Raw genomic sequence first — 8,075 nt, 5'->3', positions numbered from 1 at the left:
TGAGCCAGGAGAAGGGCTCTGAGATTCTGAACCACTATCAAACCTCATCAGCCAAGGGGAAACTCAAAGTCAACCCAAGGTTTGTACTTCTAGAACAGCCACAAGGAAAGGTGCAGGCATACAGACCTGGTGAATCCAGCCATGTTCCCACATAGCCAAGCTCCAGGCTGTCGGCTGGGCACAGAATTCTTGCCAGCCCTTTCCTGGAAGGGGAGCTTCCCTGTGCCTACAAATGGTCTACCTTCACTCAACTCTTGAACAGAAAGAATGTCATGGCCTCATCCCTCCTGTCTGCCTGCTCATATCACCATGCTTGACTGTTGACTTCCTCCTTTCCCACTCCAGCTCTGTGGGGCCCTTGAGCATTCTTGCTTCCAAGAGGCTGTCACAGCCTGGAGCCACCTTCCTCCTGGCAGTCATGGCCACAGCGTCCAGGGGGACACAAAACCTGTGATTTTTTTCTTTTTCTTAAGAAGCACGTGTCTTTTATGTAAGTGACAGGGCTCCAAGCTCAGCTCTCGTGCTTGTACAGCAAGCACTGTAATGGCGGAGTCCTCCTTACAGCCCTAGCCACTCGTTAACAATTCTCGCTGAATGCTCTCCCCAGCCCCTAGACACTATAACTCTCACTAAATCCTGCTGAGCTCTTAGTGTTTGTGTCAGCTCAAAGACTGTCTTGGTCCATTTTATGTTGTTTTTACAAAATACCACAGGCTTGAAAATTAAAAAACAGACATTTGACTCACAATTTTCCAGTTGGGAAATCCCAGGGGACTGAGGTAGCATCTGCAAAGGCTCTTGTACTGCATCATGACATGGGCAAAGGTGAATACATGAGACAGACACAGGAATCAGGTCACACCACCCTGTTATTAAGAAGCCACTCTCTTTACTGTGGTAAAATCTCCAACAAGAAGCAACTAAAGAAGGAAGGGCTTATTGCGGCTTCCAGACTGAGGGTCCATCCAGCACGGCCAGGGAGTCACGGTAACAGAGACATGACGCAACTGTCACATTGCATCCCCCTCAGGCGGCAAAGAAATAGTTGTTACTGCCCGCCTCCCGTCCTCCCTGATGTCCGGGCCTGGACCCTGTTCCAGCCGTGGTACTGCCCGCCTTCAGCACGGGTCTTCCCTCTTCCATTAAACCTCTCTGGAAATACCCTCATAGACACATGGAAAATCTATCTCCATGGTAATTCTAAATAGATTCAAGTTGACAATGACTATTGCCAACATGCCTGACAACGATTAGTCCATTGACATAAGCTCTGCCTCCTAGATTAATGCACAAGGAAGCAAGTTTCCAGCACATCAGGTCAAAGCCTATGTGCAAGCCATAGCAGAGGGTAGCTTTGCTTTGCATTGTCTTCTCTTCAATATAATAATTTTATTAATTCTTCGAGAATTTAATACAACATACTTTCATCCTATTTACCCCCAACTACCTTTTCCCACTTCTCTAACACCTTCCGACTTTCTGTTCCCTTTTTTTATTTTTATTTTTTAAATACCTCACCTATCCAATCTGTGTTACCCATATATGCATGGGTATGGCACCATCCAGCTGAGAATGGTCCACATTCTGGGGATCATACCCTTAAAGAAAGCTGACTCTTCTCCCTGGAAACCATCAAGTTTCAATAGCTCCTCCTTCATGGGTGGAGCCTCACGGGCCCCTCCCCCTCCATGCTAGAGTGTTGGCCTCAACCATCAGCTAGAGCTGCTTTGAGTTCAAGAGTGCATCAGCATTTACCTGCAAATTTCATGATCCCTTATTATTCATTGCTGAGTAATATTCCATTGTGTAGATGTACCACAATTGCTGCATCCATTCTTCAGTTGAGGAGCATCTGGGCTGTTTCCAGTTTCTGGCTATTACAAATAAAGCTGTTACAAACATGGTTGAGCAAATGTCCTTATTGTGTACTTGAGCCTCTTTTGGATATATGCCTAGGAGTGGTATGGCTGGATCTTGAGGAAGCACTATTCCTAGTTGTCTGAGAAAGTACCAGATTGATTTCCACAGTGGTTGTACAAGTTTACATTCCCACCAGCAGTGGAGGAGGGTTCCCCTTTCTCCACAACCTCTCCAGCATGTGTTGTCACTTGAGTTTTTCATCTTGGCCATTCTGATGGGTGTAAGGTGAAATCTCAGGGTCGTTTGTATTATATTACTCAGCAATGAAAAATAAGGAAATCATGAAATTTGCACGTAAATGGTGGGACCTAGAAAGGATCATCCTGAGTGAGCTGTCCCAGAAGCAAAAAGACACACACAGTATATACTCACTCATATAGACATATAACATAGGATAAGCCTACTAAAATCTGTACATCTAAAGAAATTTATCAAGAGAGAGGACCCTGACTAAAAAGCTCAATCCCCATCCTGAAAGGCAAAGAGGATGGACATCAGAAGAAGAAGAAAACAGGAAACAACCTAGGAACCTGCCACAGAGGACCTCTGAAAGGCTCTGCCCTGCAGACTATCAAAGCAGATGCTGAGCCTGATGGGCAACTGTTGGGCGGAGTGAATGGAATTTTATGAAAGAAGTGGGAAATAGTAAGATCTGGAGAGGAGATAAGTAAGTAGTAATAGTAAGATCTCCATAAGTGGAGCAACAGAACCAAAAAATTTGAACACAGGGGTCTTCCCAGAGACTCATACTCCAACCAAGTACCATGCATGGAGATAACCTAGAACCCCTGCGCAGATGTAGCCCATGGCAGTTTAGTGTCCAAGCGGGTTCCATAGTAATGGGAAGAGGGACTGCCTCTGACATAATCTGATTGGCCTGCTCTTTGATCACCTCCCCCTGAGTGGGGAGCAGCCTTACCAGGCCACAGAAGATGACAGTGCAGCCACTCCTGATGAGATATGATAGACTAAGATCAGAAAGAAGGAGAGGAGGACCTCCCCTATCAGTGGACTTGGGGAGGGGCATGGGTGAAGAAGAGGAAGGAAGGGTGGGATCGGGAGGGGAGGAGGGAGGGGCTTATGGGGGGATACTAAGTGAATAAAGTGTAATTAATAAAATAAAATTTAAAAAATAAATAAAATTAAAATTAAAAAAAAGAGTGCATCAGTTCTGTCAAGATCAGAAGATGCTATTTTGTTCAGGTCCTCCCTGTCTCTAATTCTTAAAGTCTTTCAGCCGCCTCTTCCAGAATGGTCCCTGAGCCCTGAGAAGAGGGACTTGAAGTACAGATGTGTGGCTGAGTACTTCATTGAAATTTTCAGCACTGGGGTCACTTTTGAGTTTCTGCTATAAATTCCCTTTCAGTCACATAAAACAAAACATGACTGGTGGGGAAAAATCATAGAGTCCAAGATCATGTAACCAAAGTATGAGGGAAAGGGAACTAGAATCCAGGAAGGACGAGATGAGCTCCATCGTGCCTCTCCTGGCTACACTTCATTCCTGGAGAGGAGGACAGAGGGGCACATGGAGTTAAGGATTGCCCTTAACCTCCTAGCAAGAAGCAAATACAAAAGCTTACCACATGGATGCTTCATACCAATCAAATATTGCCGAAAACAAAGCCATTTTATGCATCAGGCAGAGCGAGCTTCAAGCTCCATGAGGTGATCTACAAAGTTTACTTTTAAAAGCCAGACTGAGAGCCAAATGGGTTTGCTCTCCCTGAAGAGTCTTCAGAGTTCTCTGGCATAAGAATTTTCCCAATTCAAATAAGTTTTTCTTTTTCTTTTTTCTTTTTTTTTTTTAAATAGAAATGTAAAACTGCCGTCAGTTTGCTCTTTTGCCAGGCCAAAATTACTTCCTTTCTATAAACACTCTAAAAATATTGACTGTCTGCCCCATAACCAAGTTGGTGTTTGCTTTAATTTATGGTATTCCGAGTTGAAAGAGTCCCGAAGTTAGAGTCAGAAAATATGACTTTGACAAAGCCTGGCAGCCTGGACAGGGAGGCTCAAGTCCACAAGCTGGGCCCTGTGGCTGCAGTCCTGTGCACAGCAGGCTCAGAGGCCACCTGGCAGAGCAGTGACAGCTCAGCATAACAGTAGGTGCCACAATTGGCTCCCAACTTTACTGTTTTCTAAGGTGTGACATTTGACTCGGTCCCTGCCTCCCGGTTTCCCTCATTTTAAGACTTTATTATTTTTAATTATGTGAGTGTGTGTCTGCCTGTGTATATGTATGTGCACATAAGTGCAGATTTCACAGAAAAAATCTAAGATCCCTTGGAACTGGAGTTATGGGCAGTTTTGAATTGTCTGACGTGGACACTGGGAACTGAGCTCCAGTCCTCCGTAAGAGCACTGTGTACTAACTACTGAGCCCTCTTTTCACCCCTCACCCTCTCATTTTAAAATGGAGATAACCAAGATGCCAGCGTCTGGGAGGTTAGCGTAACTAGGTAAGGTTCACAGGTGAACCCTTTAGCAGAGCCCACAACAGAGCATTCAAAACCTCGCTGATACATCATCCTTGCTGCCGTATTGCTTTGCAGAATCACTGTGCTGACTACATATGAACAGAAAGAGGCTCTGAAAGCATGAAGCCCTGAGACTGGGGAGATAGGTAAAATGTTTGTTGGACACCACAAGGATCTGAATTTGGGTTCCTGATGCTCGCATAAAAACTTGGTTTTTCTGTGGTCCACATCTGTAATCCCAACGCTGATGGAGGCAGTGACAGAAGAGTCCTGGGGGAATAATGGCCAGACAGTCTAACCAAAACTGGTGAGTGTCAGGGCTAAGAAAAAGACCTTGTCTGAAGAAAACAAAGAAATGTGAAGGTCTGTAGGATGAGAAATTATGGTTTTGTTCACTATTCTTGCCAGCCAGGCTCTGCCAGCCAACAGGCCTTGCTTTTCTAAGAAACAATTATTTTTCTCATTTTCCAAGACAATAATAATTACAATGAAAACTACTGCCGTTTTCCCTTGCTAAGATTTCTAAGATTTGTCTTTATCAGATGATTTTCAATTTAACTCCTTTTTTTTTTTTTTACAACCAAATTTTCTGATAGTGTAGACACTAGCACTACTTTTTTAACTCCCATAGTTCCAGCAATCCTCACTAGTTAGGCAGCTTTCACTTCTGGAAAAGAAGAACGCAGAAGCCTCAGGGTTCTTATCTCCTTGGCGATATTATTATGGGCACTTATTTCGAGGCAGGCACTCCTGCTCTATGTACAGGGGTACACAGAATGGGAGAGTCTGGAGGGCTCTGCCCCGGTCTTTCAAGATCCTGAGACTCAAAAGCTTTTCCTTCTTCAACATGTGGCTCCAAAGTTACCTTTAGTCTCAAGCTCTTGTCATCAGACATGGAGAGAGTAGAAAACCACAGGCACTTTGAACCTGTCAACTAAAAAATGACACAGGCCATGGCCACACGTGTTCCACTGGACAGATGGCTTCACCCAGAGTGAAGAGGTTCTAGATGTGACTGGACTCTATCTGGGATGTCTCTCTGAGCAACTGTGGGCTGTGGGCCACAGGTGCCCTCCTAACACTAGCTTTGATCATCTATTCAGACGCTTCATTTCTCTGCCTTCTGTCAAATGACTTTCCCACACAAATAAGCAAAGAGTCTTAGGACTTAAGTCTCTTAAGAAATAAAGTGGACAAACCCAGAACCCGGACAAATGAAGACCTGAAGTTTAATGTCATTGCTCACTTCAGTTTCTTCTGTGGCAACCAGTGGGGAAAACATGAATTCAAAGTTGCCTATCAGTACTGCTCAACAGATCCACCTCTTAGTAACCTGATCTCTTCCTGGAGAAAAACAGGTAAAATACTTAAGATGGTAGCCAACATGTAATAAAGTGGTGACTGTCAGGAAGCTGCCATCATTTTCCTCTGGTCACAGCTGAGATGATGAGGAGCCTGTGTACCTATCTGGCCAGCCTCTGAGGCCACACTGTAACTATCTCAGCCCTTCTAGGGAATGAACATGCCCATGATGGAATCTCCTCTTTACTCTCCTAGCTTTTACCCCTCCTCAGTGCAGCAGCTCTGGGGGTCTTACTGGCATACAGTAGGATTCTGATTTTTCACATCATCTACATTATCCTGTTGTTCTGTCTTCCACAATCTGACCTTATTCCCTCTGCCTCTTAAGCTTTTCCATGGAAAAATCTGGTTGATTATTTTACTTTAATGGCTTAAAATATGAATACGATAGCAACCCTTGGGGTGCAGATCATGATTGGTCTTACTACCATGTTGGCTATCATTCCTTTACAAACTTCATAAGCAACAGGCTCTGCTCCAAGAAAATTACATTTTCCCCAACTCTTATAGCGCTCTCCATCTTTCTTTATCCAATAGTCCTTTCATCTTCATCAAGATGACTCAACCATCAAAATTAAAACCTTTAAGGAAAATGTCAAAAGAAGGAAATGAGCTCATATTCATGAAGCCAGCCTGCTAAGTGGGCTTGGGGTTGTCAAGAGACAAACATGACAGGAGGCTAACAACTGTCTTGGCTGCTCTCGTTAGCCTCAGAAGTAGGATCTGAGTTCGGGGAATTCGCTTACTGGGATTCTCCCAGTGCATCCTCTGCTGGAAGGTTAAACCCAGAGCATTTTGAGCAGCTAATTCAAAAACTAAACAGTGTTTCCACTCACAGAGGGGAAGAACCCAGCCTGGCTTTCCGCTTTGGTTTCCCAATATCTTCCATTCAGACTTGGCCAATTTAATAAGGAGGCACAGAACAACATTCACCTCTTGGCTTTTGTCTGGGTGTTTCTCTATGCTCGAGGCCCTCCTGATTAGTTAGTACAGAATTCCTGCTCTGCCGGATTTTGGAAAAAGATGAGGAAATGCCCCACAGAACTAAGCAAGACGCTCAGAGAAAGGACGGCCCTCCTTGGGACACCACAGGATATGAATGGAAGCTAGAGCACCCAAGGATGTACCCTGGAAATGTGATTTCAGATTTTGACCATGGAGACTGCCACTGTGAGAGTGACCAGCGATAGAACTGAAACACACACCCACACAGGAAATGTTCCCTGGCACAAAAGCTGGCTTACTAGTGATTCCAAGATGTCAAGCTCAACTTGAAAACTGTAAAGCAATACGATACAAAACACCCACATCTGCCCTAGGAAACTTTAATGTGCTATTAGCATCATATCTGCTCATGTGGGTCTGAAAACCCACACATCATCATCAACAACAACATCACAGAGCTTCAGTATATTTCCTGAGGTGGAAGAAGATGCAGAACCCTCATTACCACAAGTACCACAGCAAACTTCAAGCTGAGGACTACAGTGGATATGCCCTGCAAGAGTCATCTCTTTGACCGTGTCCTGAGTAATTTGCTGAATCAACCAACGCCAGGCCAAAAGAACGCCAAAGGGTGCGCCTAGCATGTGATGCCTCCACACGAAAGCGTGGTGTCCCGATGGCGGTCACCAGCCAAGCAGAGCCTGGGAAATTGGGCTGTTTCGCAGTGTTCACCAGAGAGGAGAATGGGAATGGTGGTAGCAGTGGGGGAAGATGACAGAAAGGAGATTTTTAAATTATCCCAGTAAAGGCGACTTAATATGCTTTCACTTAAAACTCTTTGGTCAGTTCACCCTTGTTTAGTACAGAATTTTCAAAGCCTTAACAGAATAGATTCTCTGCCTTAAGATTATTGCCTTCTTCATACCATTAATATCAAGAAGATATTTTTGGTGAAAGACTGAGTATAAATATCCTCTGATTCAGACATTTGCCTCTCCTCAGTGTGTCTTAGCTTCTATGTGGATAGTCTCAGTGGACATGACTCAGGTCATTTACTCTTGGCAGGGACAATGAGCAGTGATTGTTACAAAGAGGCCACCGCTCAGCCAGGCCTGGTGCTGTGGCTTCCCTTGAGTTGTGACTGTCACAGTCCTTACTGGGGAGGGCATCTGCTATCCTCACCTACTGAGTCCAATCCTCTTGTGTTTCAGTCACCTGCTTGCTTGCAAGGTTGCCAGCAGTCACCTTCAGGTCCTACACATTGCTCAGTGGAGGAGGGCAGGGCAGGTGGAAGGACAGACGTCTGTATTCCTCAAGTGCCTCGAGAACCCTTACATTCTGTCTCCTCTAAAAGTCATATAGGCAGGA

The sequence above is a fragment of the Meriones unguiculatus genome, chromosome 9 (assembly GCF_030254825.1).
Source record: "Meriones unguiculatus strain TT.TT164.6M chromosome 9, Bangor_MerUng_6.1, whole genome shotgun sequence".
Lineage (NCBI taxonomy): Eukaryota > Metazoa > Chordata > Mammalia > Rodentia > Muridae > Meriones > Meriones unguiculatus.
This window is presented reverse-complemented; position numbering follows the sequence as displayed.